The 5,635-nt window shown below is 38.2% G+C and overlaps 1 pseudogene; it reads right to left on the bottom strand.

The window, feature by feature from the left end:
- Positions 1–3,881: 3,881 nt before the first annotated feature.
- LOC142435245 (U6 spliceosomal RNA) lies at positions 3,882–3,968 on the bottom strand (annotated as a pseudogene).
- Positions 3,969–5,635: the final 1,667 nt, after the last annotated feature.

Raw genomic sequence — 5,635 nt, 5'->3', positions numbered from 1 at the left:
GCCGTATTCCCCAGTATGTGCTCTATCTTCAAATGTGTGCAATGCGAGCTTGAAAAGAATGTGAATTTTTGTATTTGGTTGAAGAGCTCTGTAAATATCTACCAGGTCAAATTATCTAACTTTAGTGTTTAGATCTGTAACCTCCTTGTTGAGTTTCTTTCCCTGCGATATATCTTTCTCAGAGAGCAGTTTATTGAAATTACCTACTATAATTCTTGAGTCTGTGATTTTTTTCATCATTTCGAGCATTCAGTTGAAGTATTCTGTGGGCCTCTCATTTGGAGAATATATGTTTAAAATGCTTAGTGGTTCTTGGGCATTGTATAGTGTCCCTCATTATCTTTTTTTATGGTTCGCACTTTGAGGTCAAGTCTATCTGAGATTCACATTGCAACCCCTGCTTTTTTAAAATTGCTATTTGCTTGGTATGGCTTTCTCCAGCCTTTGATTCTCAGCCTATTTTTGTCTGTAGACTTGAGACGTGTCTCCTGAAGGCAGCCGATTGATGGGTTGTGCTTTCTAAGCCAGTCTGCTAGCCTCAGTCTTTTAATGCCTGAATTCAATCCACAGATATTCAGGATTATTATCTCCATCTGCAGACTCTGTGATGTCATCTTATACCTTTTGTGTTGGGTGTTTTCCTACCTCTCTTTCTTATCAGTGTGTTGTGCGTGTGTGTGTGTGTGATTTTTGACTTCTTTCAACCCTTAAGCCAATGCTATCTTGGGATCTGTTTTTTCTTTGTTGCCCTCTGGGTGAAGTTGTTCTATGTAGTGGTCTCTTATTTATGCTTGGTGAGTGCTGTTCTTCTGCCTATACTGGTTTGGCACTGATCTTTTGTAGTGCTGGGCTTCTTGTAATGTATTCTTTTAGTTTTTCCTTGTCTGGAAGACTCATCTTCATCTATCTTGATCAGTAATTTGGCTGGTTTTGGTATTCTTGGGTGGGCATTATTTTCCTTCAATATTTGGAATATGTTACTTCACTCTCTCCTCTTCTTCATAGTGTCTGCTGATAGGTCTCAGCATATTCTTATTTTAAAACCTTTATATGTGATTGTTTGTTTTTCCCTAGCTGCTCTCATGATTTTCTCCTTTTCCTCAAAGTTGGACAGTTTTAGCTATTATGTGCCTTGGTGACTTCTTCTTGGGATTCAATCTAACTGGTGTTCTTTCAGCCTCCTGAATGGTTGCTTGGTTTTCATTCATTAAGCTGGGGAAAGTTTTCTCCAAGAATTCTCTCACTATGGTTGCAGATAGCTTCTTTGTTGTGTCTTCCTCAGATATTCCAATTATTCTGGTGTTGTTCCGTTTCATAGCATCAGACATAGCTCTTAGGTTTTCTTTTGCTTCTCTGATGATCTTATTAGATTTTTGTTCACATTTGTTAAAGTCTGCTTGGCTGTCTTCTAGGTCACTGATGTGGTTCTCTGCCTCCTCCAGTTGATTGGTGAAATCCGTGAGTCTGCTACTGGTTTTTGTTATCTCCTCCCTAAACTCTGTATTTCCCTTTGGTGTATGGACTTTATTTGTTTATTAATTTATTTATGTATTGTTTCCCTTATATCCTATATGACTCAAAGCCGCATTCTGAACATTTCTTTCTGTGGTACTTCAATGTCTGCTTCTTCTGTACACATCGTTAGGTTCAGAACATCCTCTGCCATTGCCTTTTGTTTCTTATGTTTTTTGGGGTTGATCACTGTTTGCGTTTAATAGTTTTAGAGGAGCCAAGTGCCATTTTCCTGGGAGTTGAAGAGCACTGGCTCTCTCAGGAAGACTTGTAAGAATGCTTCTTTGAAGTGCCTGTAACTAATTTCACTATGGAATTGGCCTAGCACTTTATCGTCCTATGGTTTCACACTTACCCTAGTCAACCAGTAGTCTGTTGTTTGGAGGGCAAGTTGGATGGTTCTCTCAGGGGACACTGGTTGGGTTGTTGTGGATCCACAAGGATGGTGCTGTACTGGATGATCTCACAAATAAGCTGTGATGGTGTGGCCCATGGTAGCTTTGGGTTCCAAGAGGGTGTGTACGGGTGCCCGCTGAAACATGAGTGCCACAGAAGGCTGGTTGGTTGCCTGCTTTGGTATAGAGCACTGTGAATGGTAGGCGGGATTTCCTTGGTCAGGTTGATCATTGAGGAGGGTGGACAGAGGTTCCACAGCAACTTGTAACATCGGCACGTGTTGGCAGAGCTTCCCTAGGACATGTTAAGTAATATGGCAGGCAGGAGGAAGTTCCCTCGGTCATGTGAGACCACAGAGGCAGAATTTATCCCCATAGAAGGTGGGCAGGATTTCACCAGCCTAGTGCTAATCACCGCAGGGGCAGGAGGGTGGAATTTCCCTGTAAATAAATTGGGCAGGATATCCCCTAATGGAGAGTGGATGGGCTTTCCCCAGCCTTGGGTTACACTGCAGAGTGTGCAGATCTCCCAGCTGGGTGAAAGGCTGGAGTAAATGCCCTAGGCTAAGGGGAATGATCTGGAGGTCGGCAGCAGTGTGTGAGAGAAAAGGGAAGAGACAAAGAGAAAAAATTAAGCCCAATGAGACTGTGAGAGAACAGAGAGAATAGAGGCAAACCAAAGTAACAATATAGCTGCACCCCCATCCCTGACGGTGAGGTTGGAGGGGTTTAAACCGTGCCCTGAGATGGCTTAGACTGTGGTGTGAGAGAGAGAAGAGAGAGAAACAAAAGTAACAATATGATTGATTCCTGATCCCTGCCCCTGGGGCTGGAGGGGGTTAATTTCTTCTCTAAGGTGGCAGCAAACTGTGGCTGTGTTGAGATAAAGCCCATGTACCAGCTAAAAATGATCTCAGCTGCGGCTGAGACAGTGACAGGGCTAATGTCAAACTCTAGCCAGCCTTCACTCTGGTAAGCCAAAAATCCCCAGCTCCTCAAAACCTAGTGGATCTGCACCTACTTATCTTGATGATGCTCCTCCTGTGATCCAGCAGTGTGGAATCTCCCTTTTAGTAACTCTTCTGTATTATTCTGTGGAGTCCCTCTGGTATGTTACTCAGTCACCATCTTCCCGGAAGTCCCCTTGATTTTCTTTGTTAAAACAGTTTTATAGCCCTTCACCCACATGGCACACGATTCAATAATTCAGTCATATCAGGGAGAGTTGTACAATTACCACCAGTCAATTGTAGAACATTTTATTTTTTCTTGCATTCATTGTTGTTCATGTAATTATTATTTTTCTAATTGTGACAAAAATATACACAACAAAACATTTTCTGATTCAACGTCTACATATATAATTCAGTCCCATTGATTTTAGTCTTCATGTTGTACAACCATTATTGATGACCTTGTCAAAATTATTCCATCCCTACCACCATTTACATAAACTCAATGCTTCCTAAGCAGCACCTCTTCCTCCTTTACCAATGGTGACCTTTGGTCAAGTTTGGTTTCTTTTCTTACTAGTGATTTTTTGATACAGTATTCATTTATCATTTGCTTCCATACTGAAATCACTTTTGAACACAATTATATGGTATGTACATAATCACAATAAGTTCCAGTGCTTCTTCCCACATTCATTGTTTCCTCCCCAAATATGCTCACCCATGATTTTCCTAAGGTATGTTTCAAGAAGACATGTTACTCGCCCTAAGAATGAATTTCTAAAAGATTTTTGGTGTGCACATGAAGTGTTTCACTGTGCAAGACTGCCAATTTCTGCTCTTACATCAATACCAGTGCTGGATATTGACATTCTTCTAAAATCTTTGCAAAATTGGAGGTGGGGGGGGGAAAGTGATAGTTTAATGTTTCTTTTATTATACTGAGATTCACTACTTTTACGTATTTTATTCATTTTTATTATGTTATTTTCATGATCTGTATTCATGTTTTTTCTTTTAAAAAAATATGGAACGCTTCACGAATGTGCGCAGGGGCCATGCTAATCTTCTCTTTCAATTTTAGTATATGTGCTGCCGAAGCGAATACTCTTATGGTTTTCTTACATGTTTACGTTGTAAATATTTTCTGTGTCTTTTAAATTATTTTTTATTGCTGAAATGTTATTTTGCACATAGTTTTAGCTACCTTTATATTTTAATTTCTTCTGATAAATTTATGCTTAAGGATCTCTGCCCCACAAAAATTGGATAAATGCTGAAATCGATTTTCTTTTGAGATTTTATTATTTATGTCTAATTGTTAAATCCATCTGACATTTGTTTTTGTGTGTGGTGTGAGACAATTTTCTAAATCGTTTTCCATTTCAATTGTTTCACAACATCAAATATTGAATAATTTATTTTTACCATTGTTTTGTGATACCACATTTAATATATAATAAATTATTATATGTAGTAGGTTGTCTTTGGTAGTTATGATTTTTCTTTTGTTTTGGCCTGTCTTTTCTTGTTCTAGTAAAAATTTAAATACCATTATAGCTTCAAAATAATGTTTATTATATCAGCTCTGCTAGCTATGTGATCTCTCTGAGCCTCGTTTTATTAATCTACATAAAAAAGGATACAATAGCAGACACATATTTATTTTACACTCTTAAAATTGTGCAGGGAAGCTTTTTTTTTTACACCATTATTTCTGTTAGTTTGCTATGGTTGGCATCCAGAAAAATTATGATTTCACATTGTAACTTCTATGTCTTCATTTTGATCAAATTTAATAACCCACTCCCTACTTATATAGACATGATTATACCCCAAAGACCAGATTGTTATGTGAACATTAGTGTTATGTGAAAATGGGGGATGGCTACAGTAGATCACAAAATGGAACATGTCTCTATTATTATACATCTGCCAGATTACATGCACATCACTCCCAACCCATGGAGAACCATGACCCAGCCTCGTTCGCACATAGCTTTACACATTATAGCTAGCGCTACTCTTAACTCGCACTTTGGCATTCATAACTGTCAGATGTATGCCTTTAATGCTCAAATAGTCTGATAGTAGCATTTAACTATAGCCATAAATGTGAAATGCTGGATAATGTGATAATTAAAAGTGAGGAGTAGGTGTATTAAAATATAATTTAAAAAGTGTTTAAGACTTTAAAATATATAGCAAAAAGTATAAAATATTCCATACACACATACACTTATTCACTGTCATTCTGAGTCCATTCTGAGTCATAGCCACCCATAGAACAGCCCTCATGAGTTTTTGAGAATGTAGCCCTTTACTAGACTGGAATGACTTTCTTTTACACACGCACACACACATACACACACACACACAATTTAGAACTGACCAAGTGTTAGCACTTTGTCAGTTTTTTTTCAGTTATGTTTTGATAGGAAACATAAAAACTACAGATATTTTTCAATTTCCCCCTTTTTTTTCCTAGCCCCAGCTTAGTTTCTTTATAATTGCCTCCACCCCAAAGTACCCAGAGCTACCTACTGTTGCATATTTTTTTTACTGGGTTAATTTCTTTTAATTCTTTGTCAGTTATATGAAGGTAAATCAAAAAGTTTTGTTACAAAATCAAAGATACATTAACAAAAATATCAAAAATGAAAAGTTTTGTTTATTGAGTGAGTGCTGGTGACATTGTGGGTTATGTGTTAAGCTGCAAACCATGAGACAGGCACTTCAAACGCACCAGCTTCTTTGTGGGAGAAAGATGAGCCT

Source organism: Tenrec ecaudatus, chromosome X (assembly GCF_050624435.1).
Source record: "Tenrec ecaudatus isolate mTenEca1 chromosome X, mTenEca1.hap1, whole genome shotgun sequence".
NCBI classification, from domain to species: domain Eukaryota; kingdom Metazoa; phylum Chordata; class Mammalia; order Afrosoricida; family Tenrecidae; genus Tenrec; species Tenrec ecaudatus.
This window is presented reverse-complemented; position numbering and strand designations above follow the sequence as displayed.